Raw genomic sequence first — 23,533 nt, forward strand, 5'->3', positions numbered from 1 at the left:
GCTTGATCTTAAATTTCAAATCATTGAACATGTAGAAGAAAGTTCAAGACGTGGGGATCGCCTAAAAAGACTTCTATTTAGAGAAGCCTATTGGATTAGAGAATTAGAATCCCTGACACCGAGGGGACTTAATCAGGAATATGACCTTGATCCGTTTATTTCAATCTGGATTTATTTCAATGTAAATTTAGATTTAAATGATATTTGTTTAAATATAGATTTGGATCTAAAAGCGCTACGGAATCTGTTGGCGCTATATAAATGGCAATAATAAATAAATAAATAAATAATCTAATTTTTTTTAAATTTGAAATTTTATTGTTTTGTAACAGAGAAAAATACATTGGGGTAGCGGTATGGGTACAGAAATGAAAATAGGAGGGGGGGAGGGGAGAATGACATGCTCGTTTGAACATACACAATTTCGTACAAACCATTTCTATTATGCATACAATAATTACAGTACATTTCCTTTGTACATTAGTCAGACAAGTTTTCTTGTGATGTCATTGGGAAACTGTCTTGTGGAAGGGGTGGCCTTGTCAGGAAGGTAAGGCCAGGGGTCATAGGGGGAAAGGGAGGGTAAGTAACCAGGGTCACTAACTTAGCTTGTCACACTGTAACATTTTGTGTACTGTGACCTTTATGGGCAAAGCAACACAGTCCTCTAGGGTAACAGGCATAGAACAACAGTCTCTGGTGCAAAAATGGTGTGGTTTATTTATAGCGTGCACAAAATCCATACAGCAATCAGTTTGTTCAAAAACTGCAACACAACAGAAAGGAAAATCTACAAAATAAATCCTAGCTCAAATTTGAGCACTAACTAAACATAAAGAAATGTCCCTTACTCACCAGGGTAATAAACTACACAAATCAAAAATAATCATTGGTTTCACCAACCTTTAGCACATTGTTTAGATGCTGCTCTGCACAGACCTGCTCTCTCTCTGCAGGTCAGATTGTATCTGACTCTTTCTGCTCTGAGACCTGCTAATTAAAGCCTCAGAAGTTGCTAATTGGGCAGGTGAATGGGTATAGACTATGGAGGATTCTGGGTCCTAGATACCTTCCTTCTATTACCCTCCCATAGACTCTGTCACAGTACCTATTTGTTTAAACAATCAGCATTGATACCTTTGTAGGAGCATCGAAAGGTGAGGAAATATGGAAATATGGAAACCCTCCATCGCCTATTTCTCGCTCCGTAGTAATAACACTTCTCTTGTCCCTTTGTCTGTATGGCTGAAGGGTACTTGGTTTTGGTTTCAAGACCTCTTTTGTCCCGCTATATATATATGGGAGTGTCTGGGTGTAGGGCTGATTGCAGAGGTGGGGGCACTGGGTCCCTCCCTGCAATTCGTGCGTGCAGACTGTGTCCTGTCTCAGAGGATCTAGGCGGTAGTTTTAGATGATAATTTGGTATATATGTTTGCCCATGGTTCCCAAGCGTCTTGAAACTTCCGATGTTGTGTCTGTGAAGTTACTGACATGCGTTCATAGATATAGTACTGATGGATTTTATCCAACAATTGTTGTTTAGTGGGGCAAGTGTTTTTTTTCCACTCTAAGGCTATGAGATTTCTCGCAGCTAAGATGGTGAGTATCACCACTTGCTTGATAGGTTTGGGGAGGGAGGAGGGAAGAAGCAAAAACAAACATATTGATGGGTCTATGGTAAAGTTGTCGACTTTAAAGGATTGGAGGGTATCATCGACATGCTTCCAGAGTGGAGTTAGGAGTGGACAATCCCACCAGATATGTAGCATCGTGCCTTCAGCCTTTGCACATCTCCAGCAGGTTGCTGGTACTGTGGGGTAAATCTTATGTAGTCTGCTGGGCGTCATGTACCACCTGAAAACCAGTTTTTTATGCACTTCTACATGGGTATGGCAGTTGGTAATACCCTTGAGTGCGGTAAGGGATCTTAGCATAGGCGTGCGCAGCCTAAAGCACAAACACGCCGCATGTGTATATATTTATTCTATTTTTACTATATATATATATATATATATACACACACACACATACACTGCTGTGTGTGTGTGCTGCTAGTGTGCTGTGTGAGGGTGGTGTGAGGGTGGTGTTAGTGGGATGTGTGGGTGAGGGTGCTGGTAGTGTGCTATGCGGGTGAGGGTGTTTGTGTGGGTGCTGTTTGTGTGTGAGGGTGCTGGTAGTGTGCTGTGTGAGGGTGTTTGTGTGTTTGTTAGGGTACTGTTACTGTGCTGTGTGAGGGTGCTGTGTGTGTGAGGGTGCTGTTTGTGTGATGTGTGCGTTTGTGTGATATGTGCGTTTGTGTGATGTGTGTGGGTGTCGTGTATTTGTGAGGGTGCTGTTTGTGTGTGTGTGTGTTTGTGAGGGTGCTGTTAGTGTGCTGTGTGTGTGAGCGTGCTGTATGTGTCTATGTGCTGTGTGTGTGTGTGGGCTGTATGTTGGGAGGGATTGTGGAGGTGGGGGCAGATTAGTAAATATCCCCCCTCCCTACCTTATGTAGGGAGGGGGGATCCTTGCTGCCATGTGCCATCCCTGGTGGTCCAGTGGAGAGTGAACTCTAGCCTGTGGAGCTAGAGTTAACTCTTGCGAGATCTGAGTGTTGCCGTGGCAATGCTCAGATCTCGTGAGAGGAACCTGGCAGAGCTGCTGTCTAGAGCTCCCCGGGTCCTCTACTGCCTCCCTCCATGTTGCTGTGGGTTGGTGAGGTAGATCTTTGAGGCTAAGAGCAGAGCCGGCACTCAGATAGCGCCGACTCTGCGTGAGCCGTCAAGGGAGATCCGGACATCTCCAGAGAAGTCCTGGGGAATAAAGTGTGGGAACTCTTTTCCCACCCCCCCCCCCCCAAAAAAAATATACACGTGTGTGTGTGTATATATATACTGACACACATATATATATATACGCGTGCACACACATACTCAGACACACACATACATTCACAGACACACACACACACTCACAGACACACACTCACAGACACACATACACACACTTACAGACACACATACACTTACAGACAGACACACACTTACAGACACACACTTACAGACACACATACACTCACAGACACACACTCACAGACACACATACACACACTTACAGACACACATACACACACTTACAGACACACATACACTTACAGACACACATACACTCACAGACACACACTTACAGACACACATACACTCACAGACACACACTCACAGACACACACACACATACATTCACAGACACACACACATACATTCACAGACACACTTACAGACACACACACATACATTCACAGACACACACACACATACATTCACAGACACACTTACAGACACACACACTCAGACACATTCAGACAGACACACTCAGACAGACACACACACATACATTCACAGACACACACACACATACAAATAATTTTTTTTTTATTAAAAAAAATGTCCACCCAGCCTCCCTACCTGGTGTGCTGGCGTGGACTTGTCCCTGGGGTCCAGTGGGTCGGATGCCTGTGTCCATCTCAGACGCGATGAGAGAGCTGTGTGCTCTCTGCTTCCTCTCGCCGCGCGGGCTGTCTGCTGTAGCTGGGAGCCAGAATATGACGTCATATTCTGGCTCCCAGCATCAGCAAACAGCGTGCGGCGAGAGGGAGCAGAGAGCACACAGCTTTCTCACCGCGTCTGAGATGGACACAGGCATCCGACTGGGGGGGGGGGGTCCTTCACCTCTTGCCCCCCCCCCCATGACAGGGGGAACATGGGGGCCGGAAGGGGGCATTTGGTCCGACCATGTTATGGGTCCTATTGTGGCTTTTTGGATTTTGTCTAAAAGTGTGGCGGGTACCAAGAATCTGTCTATCCTCGTGTATGTGTTGTGTACTGCGGAATGGAAAGTGTAATCAATGTCAGCGGGATGAAGTATTCTCCAGGGGTCCACATAGTCATGGCTGAGGACTGTCTGCATAATTTTGGAGGTCAAGGTCACTAATTGCTTGGCTGTTTTCGTGTAATCTGGGCGGCGTGCTGAGGTGTCCGTGGAGGCATTCAGCAAGAAATTAGTATCACCCCCTACAATAACATCTCCAAACTTGTATAAGGAAAGTAGACTAAACATCTTTACAATAAAATCATGTTGATTATCATTAGGTCCATCAGTGGTGTATCTTGGTTTTGTGCTGCCCTAGGCAGGACAAAACTCAGACACACCCCCCCCCCCCGCGCGCGCGCGCCACCCCCACCCAACCCTTCCCCCCTGCCCCGCCTTCTAAATACACACATATTCACTGACAGATACGCATACACTAGCTAACAGACACACACACTAACAAACACACACAGTCGGACACACACACTAACAAACACACACAGTCGGACACACACACACTAACAAACACACACAGTCGGACACACACACTAACAGACACACACAGTGAGACACACACACTAACAGACACACACAGTCGGACACACACACACTAACAGACACACACAGTCGGACACACACACACTAACAGACACACACTGTCGGACACACAGTCAGACACACACTAATAGACACTAACACACACACACACTAACACACACACACTCACAGACACACACAGTCAGAGACACACACACTCACATTAACACTTTTTTTTTTTATTTACTCCCCCCCCCCCCCCAGCCTCCTTACCTTTGGGAATGCTGGGGGTGGGGGGGTTCTCCCATTCCCTGGTGGTCCAGTGGCTGCAGGGCGGCACTGGCGGGCAGGCTGGGCGGCCGGCGAGGGAGCTCTTCCCCTGAGCTCTCTGCTCAGCTCCCTCGCACGCCGCCCGCAGAGTGAGGCTGGGAGGCGGAGCCGGAATATGACGTCATATTCCGGCTCCCAGTCTCACTCTGCGGGCGGCGTGTGAGGGAGCTGAGCAGAGAGCTCAGGGGAAGAGCTCCCTCGCCGGCCGCCCAGCAACCAGCCCAGCATGTCTGTTAGCCGCAAGGCTAACAAGACATTTGCCTTGGGCATTTGGGGGCGGCGTTTTTTGCCGCCCCCTGGAAAATGCCGCCCAAGGCAAATGCCTTGTTTGCCTCGCGGCTAATACGCCCCTGAGGTCCATATATGTTTACCAGGGTATATGGGTTATTATTGATGTAGCATTGAATAATCAGGTATCTCCCTTGTTTATCTCCTATTTTCTTCACTAGGGAGAAGGACACGTCTCTGCTAATCAGGGTGGAAACCCCTCTCTTTTTCTTTTTATAGCATGAGTGAAAATCATGGGGAAAAAGGGCGGTATTAAGTTTGGGCCTATGACCCCATCTAAAGTGGGTTTCCTGATAAAAAAACCACCAGAGGCATTTGCTCTTTTAGCCTTTTGTGGGGCGTATTTAGACCTTTAGCATTTAGTGATAAGATCGTGAGTGTCATTTTGCGATCTTGGTAGAGGTTGCTATACCCAGTATGAATTTCTCTTTGTGGTTCTCCCAGTCATATTTTTTTTCAAGATGGGCATGTCAATACAGGTTGCGATTCGTACTTTGTGGGTACAGTTGGTTAGTATCAGTAGCAATCGGTATGAATGATACCTTGTATTAATATTTTGAGTGACAAGAAAAAAGGAAGCAGGGTAGAGTAGGGGTACACAATTTTGCCTTCGAACATATGTGTGGCGTTTTACATGTGTGAGACATTTTGTCTTGAAGTGTGACGCTTGGGGTAAGGGGGTTGTGGCGAAACCAACTTCGCCACTGTGGGCTGGAGAAGCCTGGCTGCTAGCCTCCTGCCCGCTGACTATGGCCCCTGGACATATTGCACTTTAAAGACTATATTTGGGCATGTACTAATCTATATTGCTGCTACTGGCCCTTTAAAATCAGCGATGGACATTTTGGGACTACTGTCCCTTTAAGACTGTGAAGCATATCCTATTGTACTGCCTGTATATTGTATATGTATTTATGTATGCAGTTAACCTGGGTTATATATATATGCAGCCTTCATCTGATTGTTCGGTAGAATCCCTCCATTCCTTGTATTGAGGAAACTACCGAACAACCAGACCACCCAGGACTAAGTGTGCCTCCAATTACCGTTTGCAACAATGTTGCAAACGGGTAATTGGCAATCAGTGCAGTGTGGTCTTTGTCCTCTGGGTGGCCGCCATTCAGGAAACCAACACGTGGCGGCGGCCATCTTTAACTACCGAACAGCGGTGTTTTGCCGTCGAGTGTCTGGAACTGAAATCGGACACTCGACTAGGCAAACACCGCTGAGACCTCCAGACTTCCAGGATTTCGTGGGGAAACTACCGAACGGCCCGCCGTTCGGTAGAAAGAAACGTACGAACTAGGGGATTCATACGAACTCCCCTTAGTCTCTATAACACCAGTAATTCGTATGTTTCATTCACCTGTTTGTGACCGACCGCAGGGCCAAAATGCCTGGAACTGTTTTCGGATACTTTACCCATGCGGTCGGTCAATACTTTAAAGTCCCATAACTCCTGAACCATTTATCCGAATGGGCTGATTCTTGCATATGTTGTCCCCCTGAATAAGGGCTATCAGGGGATACCTGTTTTGGAGGTGTAGCATATGTATTTGGGGTACATCCAGGAATTGGGGAAAAAGGTGTACAGTATAATTGTGTTAAGTGTTAATCTAAGGGGAGGAAATGTGTGGGAGGTACATCCATGTGATTGGTTAATTTCATCCTCCCCCTGGGAGTGTCCTGTATGTACTTATTGGTAATAAAAGCCAGACTGGGTGTCCCAGTCTTGAGTTCCTGCTTAACCCTCAAAATGAAGTGTCGTCTCGTTCTTGGGGGGGATTGGATTGTAAGCTGACTGCCAAGAGTGTAAGCCGATTGTATGCTTTTCTTGTTCAGCTGTTCCAGTTCGGAGTGTTATTTCGTATCCAGATCGGGAGTGTGGTGTTCTGCAGTAGCTGTGCCTGTGTCCAGAAAAGGGGATTATCGCCTAAACGGATTTTTCCCCTTTCATGCTGAAACGGTCCGTTACAATTGGTGGCAAGCGGTGGGATGGCGTCCTAGTGCGAGGAGAAGCAGCTCAGAGACACCGGTAACGTGTGGAGTTGTGCAGCGTCCCTATCTTCAGCAACATAATGGAACCAGCAGTGGCTACAGCAAGCATGGCGTATAGCTACTCCGTACTAGAGTTTGGCACGATGGTAGGGTTGCGCCTGAAGTTTTACGGACCCAATCCAGAGGAGAAATACGTGCGGTTCGTGTGGGACATGGTGACCCGGAACCTACAACACAGGGCGTTGAGGGAAGGCCAGTGGGCACGTTGGGAGAAACTCCAGCCACAGGTGGAGATGGGACCGAGATCTATCCACCGGCCCTACAGGGATGCTGGGCAACCGGCCCAGATCCCCAACTAGAGCTGGAGTTACAGAAAGTGGAGAGCATCGACCTCCCCCCCCCAGCAGCAGCCGGAGTACCAGGGGGAGGTAAGTGATATTTCTTCTCCCCAGTCAACTCCTTTGTTCCCTGACCCCCCAGCAGAAGAGCTGGCAACTGGGCAGAGCGCCGCTGGCCTCTGTCCTCCCTTGTTTCCTTCCCCTGAGCCTGACTTTCTACAGGCTGCCTCAGCGGAAGAGCTGGCAACTGGGCAGAGCGCCGCTGGCCTCTGTCCTTCCTTTTTTCCTTACCCTGAGACTACCCCAGCTCTGACCCCGGAGCAGAGCACATCGGGCATCTGGCCCCCAAGTACTCACAGCCATTTGCCCAGCAAGGCCGAGGGTGCCACAATTTCACCCCACAACTTGGGACCTACAGGCCAGTATGACTTATTGTTGGGGGGCTATTCCGTGAATTCTTTATTGTGGGGGGGCTACACTGCTAAATTTGTTTTGTGGGTTAGACCCTCTGTGAACTATGTACCGTGGGTGGGCCATTCTGTGAATTCTTTATTGTGGGGGGGCTACACTGCTAAATTTGTTTTGTGGGTGGGCTACTCTGCTAATTTTGTTTTATGGGTGGGCTGCCCGACTAATCTAGGTACTGACCGGCAGAAGGTCAGGTACCTGGTTAGTCTACCCCCGAATGGGAAGATATGTAGCGAAAGCCACTTCGCCACTGTGGTTTGGAGGGGGCTGCTTGCCCGCCTCTTACCCTGTGACTACGGTCCCTGGGCGATTTGGCCCTTTATGCACGGTATTTGGGCATACTGTGGGTTATTGGGCTGCCCCAGGATTATGGGCCATCTCATCAGCCCATACGAAACTTAAACCCCATGGCGTTTGAACTGTGTTTGTGGCATCTAAACGCTGTTTGGATATGTTGAGCGCTCAGATCCAAGCCATCTGGGGATAGGTTGAATGTGGGGGTTCTGTTTAGTATAACAGGAGTTATGTATTTTTATGTCTTTTGGTGGTTGCTGGTAACATGTGCTTAATGGAGGCTGTGTTTGTCCCTGGATATAATTAAATCAGCTTCTCCATTGTCTCCAGGATAGAGGATTCTGGGGAACTAGTTTGAGCTTCTAAAAACCATGCTTCCAGAAGGTCAAATGCACATTTGTACTAACTTTTGAACCCCTGATCCAATTCGTATGATTTTTGAGTATGTTGTTCCCCCGAATGGATTGATTGTGTATATGTATTTTTATGCGAATGTGATGTATATTTTGGGAGTTATGAATGTTGTGTAAAAACTGTATTTTCCCTACCTGTGATAATTGTATTTTCCTGTGTGTACAGATAATTAGTTTACAGGTAGAGGGGAGGGCTATGTGTGGGATGTAACTATTGTGTGATTGGTTAATGTACGTTACTGTGTGTGTCCCTCCCCTTCATGGGAGCACCTAATAAAAAGGGCTGCAAGCTAGCAGCCAGAGAGTTCTATTTTTACCCTCAACTTGAGTCCTGTCTCTTATTGGGGGAATCTGCTACAAGGGATTGCTATGCTAGGCATATTCCCTTGCTATAATCACTGAGCTCTTGTAAGAGCTTGTTCCTGCTTCGTTCTGAAGGGAGATAGCTGCAGCCTGCGGTGCTTATGGTGTCTGGTGGAGTGCTTGGAGTCCTCTGGAAGCGCTAGGAGCATCTTTCAACGGAGGTACCCAGTCGGGGTGCCAGTGGATCCGTTACAGGGGTAAAACAGAGAAACGTCAAAATTGTTTGAACTATATACAATAAACCGTCAGGGGGGGTGCGAAGGAGTATTGACGGCATAGATAAGGCCGATGTTGGAGGTCTTACATTAACCTGCAAGAGACTGATATTGTTAGTCGAAAGGGTTCATGCAGTTATATCGGGTGCCAGGCATATGCGGGTAATCACATATGGGGAGAAGCCTATGGAGTCTAGGCAGTGTCAGTCACCCTGGTATAAAATTTCTGTAACACTCCATAACAGATATAACATAACAAAACATAACAAAACGTATACGACCTGAGGTGGTATGCTGTGGCACAAGGGGTATATGCAGTGTTTGCATCCCAGTGTGTCATTACGATTATAACACAATGTAAAGTTTATGTTGCGTCGTTCTCGATGGCAGAGCAGGGCCGGAGAACGATTTCATGTTCCAGACAAGTCTGTCAAGGGGGTGCATAGTCATTTGGCTGTGGAGACGGTGGTCCAGTCCCTTGAGATCTGTACTGGGGAGCGCTGCATTGGATTCTGTATAGCTGTATCGCATTGAATCTGTTGTGGGACATTCCACTCTTTGAGTAGCTTGTGGCCTTCTTCCACGGTGAGTATATGTTTCTCCACACCATTTCTTCTTATCATTAACCTGGCTGGAAATCCCCATCTATATACGATATTCGCATTCCGCAAAGCTGTTGTGATAGGTGCTAAGGATTTTCTCTTCAGGAGCGTGGTGGCAGAGAGATCAGTGTACACCTTTATCTTTGCGAAATCGCCTGGCAATTCTGTGAGTAGCCGTGAGGCTCTCATAATCTTATCCTTGGACGTATAGTAGTGGAATTTCACTATAGTGTCACGCGGGGAAGTTAGTGGGAGGTTTCGTGGCCTCGGGAGACGGTGTATCCTGTCCAGGAGCAATTCCGCTGGGGATATGTCTGGGGACACTGCATGGAAGAGGTCTGCTGCAAAGGCTGGCAAGTCCTGTGGGGAGACATCCTCAGGGATGCCCCTGATTCTGACATTGCTCCTCCGGTCTCTGTCCTCATGATCAGCCACTTTGTCTGTCAGCAATTCTAGTTTAGTAGTGATGTCTGTATAAGCATCTGCTAGTGTGTTATGTGCAGATATGATTTCGTCAGTTTTTTCCTCTAAGTGTGCTGTGCGCTCACCTATTGCCTGGATATCAGCTTTAATGTCTCTTGCTAGTTTGGAGAATTCGCTCTGCAAAGAGCTTTTTAGCTCAGATAGCATCTTCTGTATAGAGGAATCTGTGGCTGGTGCTGAGGCACGTGTGGAGATGGACGTGCTGTCGCTCCTGTCTGAGCAAGAAGCAGGAGAGGACGGGCCGCCGGCGCCATCTTGATTTTGTTTCCGTGGCGAAGTGAGAGCGGAGATTGGCAGGTCGGCTTGCTTTTGTCTGGGTTTTTTAGCCGAGCGGTATGCCATGGTAGCTGGGCACTTAGGTGGGTCCGTTAAGAACCGTGTTTCGCCGTTCGTTCGCCGGTATAGTCGCTGTATTGTGTCTCGGGTGCAGGAGCTCGTGGCTTACGCGTCCATCTCTGATCGTTGCGTGGCCGATTTGGATCTAATTCAATTTTCTTAAACTCAAGTTTTGTCTATTGTTTTTAATTTTGAATCTCTTTTTTACAGGTTATCTTTACAGATTATTACCTGTTTGGGCTGTGCTGGTTAATATTCTATTGAGCACACGCTATACATTGTCTCCCAGTCGTCTCTAATCAAAGATATGCATCTAAATAAAATAGAGGAGGTGTATACTATAACTTCATTCATCTTTTTTGTCACTTATTATAATGTTGAACCTTTGAAATTGAATTCAATAAAAAAAAAATATATAAATATTTAATACTATATTCCAATATGATAAATAATACTGAGATTCACTATCAAGTTAATTGAAACATTTAAGCATTGAATATTAAAAAAGTTTTTTAAAAAAAAAAATCTATGGCCATACCAGTCTGAAAATGCCTGATTTCGTCAGATCTCAGACGCTATCCAGACTTGGGTCTGGTCAGTACTTGTATGGAAGACCAACTAGGAACCTCTAGTACGGTAATGGAATAAAATAAAATAAGAATTTGTCAATATATTAATATTATGTAACCTTTTATAAAAAAATATGAATATAATATAGTTGAAGAATTATGGACTGTGATCCACTAATGTTAAATCATGTGGACGCTGGTGATGATTTATGTTCATTCTTTAATAAAGCTGTGGCCGTTGCCCTTACCCATACAAAAGGTGTTGTGTATTTATTGGGCAACAGGTGGTGGGAGTTTGGTCCGGCGTCAGCAGTCATGAATTGCATGATTTTGCTATTACATGACGAAAAGTCATGATTTTATTAAAGACACGGAGGCGAGTATTGCATAACCCTTTCTTTACTGTCCACCAATAGCAGCAAAGAATACAAATATATTGAAAAAATGAAGAACATACATTAACATAGGCCCCTCCCCGCTCAGGTCCCGGTATATTAGGCAGCACTTCCCTTCCATAACCCTCTTTCTGAAGATGCGACTTAGTAACAATGTCCGAACAAGAACGAAAACATAGTCCAATAGTCCAAATAAGAGATTCTCATAACAGGGAAGCACGACCAGATGAGCTGTAGGACCAGAGATTTGCAGCGGGAAGAGTCCATTCAACTTGGAGAACAGCATGCCATCTTGTTGGATTAGGCTGTGAAAACATAAAGAGACAGGAGCCGAGAGGTTAAGATCGATAATTGTAACTATTGTCAGGTACCAACCGAGGAGAAAAATTCCAAATAAATACAAACCCACATCTTAGTGTGATTAGTAAGCCTATCAAAGCATAAACTTATCCTTGAGACATGGCCCCACTTACCGTACCCAAATCTTCCATGTGACTCGTTGCAACCTACGAAATAAGGGGTGGGGAGACATGAATAATAAACGCGGGTGGGACAATACTCGCCTCCGTGTCTTTAATAAAATCATGACTTTTCGTCATGTAATAGCAAAATCATGCAATTTTATAACAAGACACGGAGGCTCATATTGCAAGTTTAAAGCTGATTAACTACGGCCGTAAAAGAATGTGGGGCCGGGCGAAAGTAAAATTCACGGAAGGTAGATTCCCTAGACCAGTCGGCTGTCCTCATAATATCTTCCAGACGAGCCCCTGCAGTCATCATCGAGGATGCTGAGGCTCCCCGGACCGAATGGGCGCCGAAGATCGTGGTATCGATGCCTGCCTGATCCAATAACCATCGCACCCATCGTGACAGTGTGGTGCTAGAGACCGGACGGAAAGGTGGCCGAAAGGATAGGAACAGCTGTGGGGATACCTGTGAACGATGACATCTGGTACGATCTTCGTATTCGCGAAGGCAAGCCACTGGACATAACGCTGGAGAGGTAGGAAAAGCGGGGTAGGACACTGACTTGATAGAGGTTTTTGTCCGGCGACTAATGTTGAACGTGACCCCGTCCGGGGTGTACGACTTGGCATCGAAGTCCATGGCTCTAACGTCCGAAACTCTCTTGCAGGATACGAGGCAGAGCAGGCCGACCAATTTGGCAGAAAGTTGCTTCAGGGGGAGCGCTGAGTTAGCGGGCCACGACGAGATAAAGGATAGTACAATGGACACATCCCATGACGTGGAGTAGCGAGGTCTGGGTGGTCTGGAGAAGCGTGAGCCCCGAAGGAGCCGGCACACCAAGTGATGTTGACCCGCCGGGCATCCATCGAAACCTTGATGAATTGCCGAGATGGCTGACCTGTAAAGGTTGATAGTCCTGTAAGCCTTCCCCGCCTCGAAGAGGGACGTCAAAAACTGCAGAACCATGGTTACAGGGGCCGAAACGGGATCCACGTCCCTAGCCAAGCACCAGCCAGTCCAAGCTCGCCAAGCTGACCCATAGGCTCGTCTAGTTCCTGGGGCCCATGCTTCCGCCAACAGGCGTCTAGTTGTGTCCGAAACTCCTTGGATTTCCCAGGGTCCCCGGAGATCCGCCATGCCAGGAGTGGGAGGGAGCCGTCCAAGCGGAGCGGGTGACACCGTCCCGTCGGGTCTAGCAGCAGATTGTGGTGTGGCGGTAGCAACCGTGGGTAGTCCAACGTCATCTCGAGAATCTGGGGGAACCAAGATTGGGTGTCCCAGAATGGGGTTACCATGACTAGTTCTGCCCGGTGTCTGCGGGTCTGAAGGAGGGAGCGTGGAATCATGGAAAACGGTGGAAAGGCATATAGGAGGTCCCTGCTCCAGTCTTGCAGGAAGGCGTCTACTGCCTCCGCCATCGGGTCTGGCCTCCAGCTGAAGAATCGAGATAGCTGGGTGTTGAGTCGGGAAGCGAAGGGAGGTTAGAAAATGGCCGCCGAGAATCTCGCGAGATTCTCGGTAAAATGAAGTAAGGTGAATAAAAGAAAAAACCAAACATTCGGTTAAAAGAGGTGAATAAGTGAATACAATGGAGAGTATAGGACAAAATGCAAAACTGCCGAATGGGCCGTTTGCAAGAAACAGGCGAACGTGGCAAAACAGTCGAATGGCCTAAACTGCCGAACGGTGATAGCGATGAGAGTGCACTATGAAAGACAGTTTAGAGAAAAATGTGCGCAAGATGGCGCCGATGCGGGAAAGCAATGAAGAAAGCGAAAAAACGGGGAGTAAGAGAAGACAGAGAGGTCTGGACCCTGGGTACAAAACACAACTACCAAGTGTAGTAGAGGTGAAATACCATAAAAGTAAAAATCAATAAGGTAATCAGGATAGAAAAAATGAGAATACAAAATATTAATAAAATATTAATAAAATATATAAAATACCAATAAAATAATAATAACAATAATAATAACCATAACGATAGTTAACGGTTATAAAGAAAAACAACTAATACTGATAATATAAATATATCAATAAATGTAAAATAGTATTGAAAGAAGTGACATGTACTTATCTTTGATCGGAGCAGCAAAGAAAGAGGGTTATGGAAGGGAAGTGCTGCCTAATATACCGGGACCTGAGCGGGGAGGGGCCTATGTTAATGTATGTTCTTCATTTTTTCAATATATTTGTATTCTTTGCTGCTATTGGTGGACAGTAAAGAAAGGGTTATGCAATATGAGCCTCCGTGTCTTGTTATAAAATCTATAGTTAATTAAATTTAAATAGTAGATGAATAATATTTAGTTATATTTGTCAAGGAGAATTGGCAAGGGAGGAGGGGGGACCTGGCTGGGTTTGAACACACAGCTCCAGCATCCCAGTCAGGTTCTCTACCATGCTATCCACCAGGGGCCTTCAGTATCTATCTGCATTATTCTGCTTCCTGACTCCTTGCCTGATCCACCTGCAGCTAATCAGCAGGCTGTAAAAGCCAGCTCTGCCTGAAACCTAGCATCTGGTCATTTTGCCTGTTTGGTGTTTCCTGCTGGATCTTTGTTACTCTGCTGACTGTTTTCCTGGACTCTGACCTCTGCCTGCTTTACTGACTACGATACTCTGCTGCCATCACTGACTTCTGATACTCGTCTGACCCTGCCTTTGGATTTCCCCTTTATCTGTACTGCGCTTTGGTTTTTGCCTTCTCCTTGTGCCATCTCCTGCAACTGGGCTCCAACACCAGTTAAACTGTTACAGTAACATAAAATACAGTGAGGGAAAAAAGTATTTGATCCCCTGCTGATTTTTAACGTTTGCCCACTGACAAAGAAATGATCTGTCTATAATTTTAATGGTAGGTGTATTTTAACAGTGAGAGACAGAATAACAAAAAAAAAAAAAAGAAATCCAGAAAAACGCATTTCAAAAAAGTTATATATTGATTTGCATGTCAATGAGTGAAATAGGTCAGACATTTCTTGTAGTTGGCCACCAGATTTGCACACATCTCAGGAGAGATTTTGTCCCACTCCTCTTTGCAGATCCTCTCCAAGTCATTAAGGTTTCAAGGCTGATGTTTGGCAGCTCGAACCTTCAGCTCCCTCCACAGATTGTCTATGGGATTTGTGTCTGGAAACTAGCTAGGCCATTCCAGGACTTGTGCTTCTTCTTGAGCCACTACTTTGTTGCCTTGGCTGTGTGTGAATCACTGTAATGCTGGAATACCCATCCTAGACCCATTTTCAATGCCCTGGCTGAGGGAAGGAGGTTCTCACTCAAGATTTGACAGTACATGGCCCCGTCCATCGTCCCTTTGATGTGGTGCAGTTGTCCTGTCCCCTTGGCAGAAAAACACCCCCAAAACATAATGTTTCCACCTCCATGTTTGATAGTGGGGATGGTGTTCTTGGGGTCATAGGCAGCATTCCTTTTCCTCCAAATATGGCGAGCTGAGTTACATAGTTACATAGCTGAAAAGAGACTTGCGTCCATCAAGTTCAGCCTTCCTCACATTTGTTTTTTTTGCTGTTGATCCAAAAGAAGGCAAAAAAACCCAGTTTGAAGCACAATTTTGCAACAAGCTAGGAAACAAATTCCTTCATGAACCCCATAATGGCAGTCAGATTTATCCTTGGATCAAGCAGTTATTACCCTACATTGAAAGATTATATCCTTGAATATTCTGTTTTTGCAAGTATGCATCTAGTAGCTGTTTGAACATCTGTATGGACTCTGATAAAACCACTTCTTCAGTCAGAGAATTCCACATCCTGATTGTTCTTACAGTAAAAAAACCTTTCCTCTGCCTTAGACGAAATCTTCTTTCTTCCAGTCTAAACGCATGACCTCATGTCCTATGTAAAGTCCGGTTTGTGAATAGATTTCCACACAATGGTTTGTATTGGTCCCGAATATATTTGTATAATGTTATCATATCCCCTCTCAGGCGACGTTTTTCTAAACTAAATAGGTTTAAATTTGTTAACCTTTCTTCATAGCTGATATGCTCCATTCCTTTTATTAATTTTGTAGCCTGCCTCTGCACTTTTTCTAGTGCCATAATATCCTTCTTTAGAACAGGTGCCCAAAATTGCACAGCATATTCAGTGTGTGGTCTTACCACTGATTTATAAAGAGGCAAAATTATATTCTCGTCACGATAATGAATGCCCTTTTTCATGCATGACCATACCCTACTGGCCTTGGCCACTGCTGATTGACATTGCACATAGATTGTTGTCTATAACAATTCCCAAGTCCTTTTCGTGTGTTGTTATCCCTAATTTGCTTCCATTAAGGGTATACGTTGCTTGTGTACTCTTTACGCCGAAGTGCATAACTTTGCATTTTTCAACATTAAATTTCATCTGCCATTTGAGTGCCCAGTCCTCCAGTCTATCTAAATCCCTCTGCAGCAAAGTAATATCTTGCTCACATTGTATTATTTTACAAAGTTTTGTGTCATCTGCAAACACTGAAACATGACTTTCAATGCTGTCTTCAAGATCATTTATAAACATGTTAAATAGAAGGGGTCCCAGAACAGACCCCTGAGGGACACCACTTGCCACCTCTGTCCAGCTTGAAAATGTACCATTAACGACAACTCTTTGTACTCTGTTTTTAAGCCAATGTTCTACCCAAGAACAAGCATTTTCATCTAGACCGATTTCCTTGAGTTTGAACACTAATCTTCTTTGTGGAACTGTATCAAATGCCTTGGCAAAATCCAAATAGATCACATCCACTGCAACACCCTGATCTATACTTCTACTTACTTCTTTGTAGAACGCAATCAAGTTAGTTTGACACGACCTGTGCTTCATAAAACGTGCTGATTTTTGCTGATAACCATGTTCTTCTCAAGGAATTCTTGAATATTATCCCTTAATAATCTTTCAAATATTTTACCAGCCACAGAAGTTAAGCTCACAGGTCTATAATTTATAGGCAAGGATTTTGAACCTTTTTTGAATATAGGAACCACATCTGCGTTCCTCCAATCCTCCGGAACACTTCCTGAAAGAAAAGAATCTTGAAAGATTAAAAACAGAGGTTCACTTATTTCTACACTTAGTTCCTTAAGTACACGTGGATGGATACCGTCAGGCCCTGGAGCTTTGTTTATATTAACTTTCTTTAGTTGCTGCAGCACCTTGTCTTGAGTTAACCAATTACAATTATTCTGCAAGTTTTTAGTAGCAATCATTTGCACATCTATTGCCATGGGTTCTTCCTTAATATATATGGAGGAGAAATAGTTATTTAAAATTCCTGCCTTTTCCTGGTCTTCATTGACTAACACCCCCGTTTCAGTTTTTAGTGTACCTACACTTTCATTTTTTGTTTTTTTAGAATTTATGTACTTAAAGAATGCTTTAGGGTTGGTTTTGCTCTCTTTAGCTATCATTTTTTCATTTTGAAGTTTAGCAAGTCTAATTGTAGATTATACTAGCTTTAGTGTACCTATAATCTTAATTTTATAACATGACAGGAGGCTTCGTATTTGCAGGAGTCTCTCTTTACTAGAACTCCACAGCAGCACAGAAAAAACAACCAATCAGAAAAAAGTTAGGTACTATAAAACTCCCCTCCCCATGCATCATTTCCTCTTTCAAGCTGCGGCAAACAGAACAAGAGGCAGAAAATATAATGGGAAAGAAATGAAGTCCTAGATACGATGAATACAACAATGTCCACCCTCCGAGAAGAGCTGTCAAACCAGATAGCGTTGATGGACTGTAAACTGAAACGAGAGAAAAAACGGAATCGAACAGGTTGATTATCCAATGAAATGTACTCTGAATAAACATGCAGGTACCCAATGTAGCAACCAAATTTATCCTAATCTGTAGATATCCCAACCCTACTATGAAAAATAGATATAAGAAACAAGCGACAGGTAGCAGGGACAACAAGCAGAGTTGCATACGTACCTGATCAATCTAAACTATAAAATTAAACAAGGGAGGGATAAGAATGGGTGGGAAATACTCGCCTCCTGTCATTAATAAAATTAAGATTATAGGTACACTAAAGCTAGCATAATCTACAATTTTATAACATGACAGGAGGCTTTGTATTTGCTGTTTCAACGCTCATTCAACAAATCCAACGTTGTTTGTTTCGCTGGTACCTATTCTCGGAGCTACCCGAGCAATCCTAAATGGACTTTCCAACTGCGATAGATGATAATACACCGACCGATGGAGATGCCAGTTGATGAAGAACCCTAAAAACGGAAAAAACATCCTCCGCTGATAGATCCAATGTGCGTGGGGTCGCGACCCGTTACCTACCAGCTGGGCCAAGAGCTGGCAGACTGACCTATTAGCCATTTCCCTGCAGATATGAAATGTCGAAGGTCATTTGCGGACCTAGGGCCGCAATAATACACTGCCACCATGTCTCAACTCTTGATGTATAAGGTTGCTCTACCGATCATGCCAGGGTCACCCGGCAATGTGGCCTTGCAGGCAAATCTTCAATCTCAAGGAATACGTCTAAGTCCACTACCAAATCGTTCCCTCCTGGCCTACCCGGTGAGATGTCTCCTCCGAGAGTAAATTTATAATGCAGGCAAGAGTGTGGTCAAACTAGCCGTATGTCAGGATCGGGACAGGGATCCAACACGCAGAGTACAAACAGGTACAGGATACGTATACCGGACCTTAGAATGGCCGGACTAACGTACGGAGAATATAGAGAATAGTCAAAGACAAGCCGAGGTCGAGGGAACGAGAAGACAGGAAGGCGAGGAACAAGCCGGGTCAAGGGTAACAGAGATAAACAGAGTAAGTCAAACAAGCCGGGTCAGAACCAAAGGGATAACAGAAATACAAGAGCACTGTGTGACTAGGCAGACTAGAACCACGACAGGGCAATGATCAAAACGGAGAAGCAAGTTTAAATACCCTGGCTCGGAAGGGTAGACACGCCTCCGACGAGTCCTGATTAGTCTCTGAAGGATTGAGTGACAGGTCGTTCCGGGTTGGCGTCATGACGTCGGTTTCCGGACGTCATGCTAGAAAAGGAAGTGAGTCCCTCGCGGCCGGCGTTTACGTGACCGGATGGACCGCAAGGAACAGAGGAAACAGCCCGTCCGGACGGATGGACGTCTAAGTCTCTACCTCTCTCGGAGTTAGAGACTTCAGGTACCCTGACAGTACCCCCCCTCTCAGATACGCTCACCGGGCGGAAGGAACCGGGACGAGATGGGAAGCGGGAGTGAAACGCCCTGCGGAGACGAGGAGCATGAACATCCTCCTGAGGTACCCAACTCCTCTCCTCAGGACCATATCCCTTCCAATCGACCAGATATTGTACTCTCCCCCGGGAGATTCGAGAATCGATAATAGAGTTAACCTCATACTCCTCCTGACCCTCCACCTGAACAGAGCGAGGAGAGGATGATGTGGAGGAAAATCTATTACAGACTAGTGGTTTCAACAATGAAACATGAAATGAGTTAGGGATGCGTAAGGCAGTTGGAAGAGCTAGACGATACGCAACTGGGTTAATGCGAGTTAGCACCCTGTAAGGTCCAATATAACGAGGAGCGAACTTCATGGAAGGCACTTTTAAACGGATGTTTCTTGTACTCAACCAGACTCTATCACCTGGAACAAACACCGGAGCCGCCCTTCTACGTTTATCAGCGTGTTTCTTAACCAGCATAGAATTGTGCAGAAGAATCTGTCGAGTCTGATCCCACAACTTCCTCAAATTGGCAGCATGAACATCAACCGACGGCACCCCCTGGGAAGAAGAAGCCGAAGGGAGAATAGATGGATGAAAGCCATAATTCATGAAGAAGGGGCTTGAACGAGTAGAATCACAAACGAGATTGTTGTGTGCAAACTCCGCCCAAGGAATCAAACCAACCCAATCGTCCTGGTGTTCGGAAACAAAACAACGTAAATATTGTTCAATCTTTTGGTTGGTGCGTTCAGCAGCTCCGTTAGACTGAGGATGATAGGCAGAAGAGAAATTCAATTTGATACCCAGTTGAGAGCAGAAAGACCTCCAAAAACAGGAAACAAATTGGGAACCTCTGTCAGATACAATTTGGGAGGGTATCCCATGTAATCGAAAAATCTCCCTTGCGAATATCTCCGCCAATTCGGGAGAAGACGGGAGTTTAGGCAGAGGAACGAAGTGAGCCATCTTGGTGAATCTGTCAACCACGGTGAGGATAACAGTCTGTTTTTTAGAGATAGGTAAATCGACAATAAAGTCCATAGCCAAACAGGACCATGGCCTCTCTGGAACCTCTAAGGGGTGCAGAAATCCACAGGGAAGGGTATGAGGTTGCTTGGTCTTAGTACAAACCTCACATGCACCGATGAAATCTTTAATATCCTTCCGTAAATCAGGCCACCAGAAGTCCTTAGAGATCAAAGCACATGTCTTGCGAATACCAGGATGTCCAGCCACCTTGCTGTTGTGGAAACATTGCAACAGTTCCAGTTGTAGAACAGGAGGAACGAAACGTTGACCTTCAGGAGTCTGTTTAGGAGCTAGATGTTGCAGTTTAATGATCTCGGCAAGTAACGGAGAGTGAATCCTGAGATTCGTGTTGGCGATAATATTGCATTTCGGAACTATAGAGGAAAGAACCGGTTCAGATATAGTAGAAGGTTCATATTGGCGAGACAAAGCATCGGCTTTGGAGTTCTTAGAACCAGGTCTATAAGTAAGCACATAATTGAAGTGGGTCAGGAATAAGGACCAACGAGCTTGTCTGGCGGACAGTCGCTTAGCTTCCCCAATATAAGACAAGTTCTTGTGATCCGTTAAAATAGTAACAGGATGTAAGGTCCCCTCCAATAAATGTCTCCACTCCTTTAAGGCCATAATGACCGCTAAGAGTTCCCTGTCACCAATGTCATATCTACTTTCAGGACCAGACAGTTTCTTAGAAAAAAAAACACAAGGGTGTAGTGGTTTATCCACCCCTAACCTTTGCGACAGAACAGCCCCTACGCCTGTCTCAGAGGCATCGACCTCGAGTAGGAACGGCAGAGTCGTATCAGGATGGACTAGAATTGGAGCAGAAGCAAAAAGATCCTTGAGAGTCTTGAAAGCAGCGAGAGCTTCATTAGACCAAGTCTTAGTGTCAACCCCCTGTCTGGTCATATTGGTAATAGGTGCAATAATAGAAGAGTATCCCTTAATGAAGCGCCTATAATAATTGGAGAAACCAATAAACCTCTGAATAGCCTTGAGTCCCTTAGGCAAAGGCCACTCTAAAATGGACTGGAGTTTGTCAGGGTCCATCTTAAAGCCTTCCCCAGAAATCACGTATCCAAGAAAGTCTATCTGAGACTGGTCAAAGCTACATTTCTCCAATTTACAGTATAAGCCATGTTGCAGGAGTTTGTGTAATACCTTTCTGACCTGTCTGTGGTGGGTCTCAACCTCTCTAGAGTGTATCAGTATGTCATCCAGGTATACAATAACACAATCATGTTGAAATTCCCTAAGAACCTCATTAATCAAATCCTGAAATACTGCAGGTGCGTTACAAAGACCAAAAGGCATGACCGTGTATTCATAATGCCCATAACGGGTATTGAACGCTGTCATCCACTCGTGTCCTTGCTGGATTCTCACCAAGTTATATGCCCCTCTGAGGTCCAACTTGGTAAAAATTTTAGAGCCTTTCAGACGATCAAACAGCTCGGTAATCAAGGGAATCGGATAGGCATTTCTGATGGTTATCTTATTCAAACCTCGGTAATCAATGCAAGGTCTTAGTGAATCATCCTTCTTTTTAACAAAAAAAAAACCAGCCCCGGCAGGAGAAGAAGATCTCCTAATGAATCCCTTGTCTAGATTCTCCCGAATATACTCCTCTAGAACTGAATTCTCCTTAGTGGATAGGGGGTATACATTGCCCCTCGGAGAAATGGTACCAGGTAGTAAGTTAATTTTACAATCAAAGGTCCTGTGTGGAGGTAGAGTATCAGCATTCTTTTTGTCGAATACTGCTTTTAAGTCTAGGTACAGGGGCGGTATCTGTATCTCTGTAGACTGGGTAGAACTACCTGTTGTGTTAATTACACCCAATGGGGAAACCCTCCGTAAACAATTCTCCTGGCAACCCTGGCCCCATGAGAGTATCTCCCCTAACTCCCAATCAATAATAGGGTTATGTATTTTTAACCATGGGTAACCCAGGACTATGGGAACAGAAGGGGATGAAATAAGCATAAGCGATAAGTCTTCCTCGTGTAAGATACCAACAGTTAAGCTAACTGGGATGGTCTCACGAGAGATAACAGGCTCAAGTAAAGGTCTACCATCTATGGCCTCAACGGCCAAGGGTGTATCCCTTAACTGGGATGGGATAGTGTGTTTAGTAGCAAAGGCTTGATCGTTAAAATTCTCAGCAGCACCGGAATCTATCAAAGCCATGGTCCTTAGTACTCCCCTTTCCCAAGTTAAAGAAACTGGTAGCAGAAGCCTGTGATCTTTATAATTATGCGTAGAGGACAAAATAGAAACACCCAAGGCCTGTCCTCTAGAGAAACTTAGGTGCGAGCGTTTCCCGAACGATTAGGACAATTCAGGCGTAGGTGACCTCTGACTCCACAATACATGCATAATCCCTCCCTTCTCCTGTACTGCCTCTCCTCCTCTGAGAGGCGAGTATTGCCTATCTGCATAGGTTCAGGACATAGTGAGGTAGTGGAATCAGGACTTTGAAATGCGGGAGTTAATTTAAATGAAGGTCTAAGGTTCCTCTCTCGAGTGTTCTGTCTCTCTCTTAAACGCTCATCAATACGAGAAATGAATGAAATTAAATCCTCCAAATTTTCAGGAAGCTCTCTAGTAGCAACCTCGTCGAGGATTACATCTGATAGCCCATTCAAAAATACATCTATATATGCCTGCTCGTTCCACTTAACTTCTGCCGCCAAAGACCTGAACTCTAGTGCATAATCCACAAGAGTTCGGTTCTCTTGTCTCAGGCGCAACAGTAATCTAGCTGCATTGACCTTTCTACCAGGAGGGTCAAAAGTTCTTCTAAAGGCAGCTACAAAGGCATTATAATTATATACCAAAGGGTTATCATTCTCCCATAATGGGTTGGCCCATCTCAGAGCTTTCTCAATGAGTAAGGTGATAATAAATCCAACCTTCGCCCTATCTGTAGGATAGGAGCGAGGTTGTAATTCAAAGTGGATACTGATCTGGTTAAGGAAACCACGACACTTCTCAGGTGAGCCACCATAACGTACTGGTGGTGTAATACGGGAAGAGGCACCTACAGTGGCTACCTCTAGGCCTGAGCTCACAGGAGAAATAGAAGTAGTACGCGTCTCCTCTGGCGGGTTATTAGCATGAGACAATAACGCCTGTAGTGCTAGCGCCATCTGATCCATTCTGTGCTCCATGGCTTCGAACCTAGGATCAGAAGGACCAAGCTGACTGTTTGTACTTGCAGGATCCATTGGCCCTGTCGTAATGTCAGGATCGGGACAGGGATCCAACACGCAGAGTACAAACAGGTACAGGATATGTATACCGGACCTTAGAATGGCCGGACTAACGTACGGAGAATATAGAGAATAGTCAA

Source organism: Pelobates fuscus, chromosome 6, assembly GCF_036172605.1.
Source record: "Pelobates fuscus isolate aPelFus1 chromosome 6, aPelFus1.pri, whole genome shotgun sequence".
NCBI classification, from domain to species: Eukaryota; Metazoa; Chordata; class Amphibia; order Anura; family Pelobatidae; genus Pelobates; species Pelobates fuscus.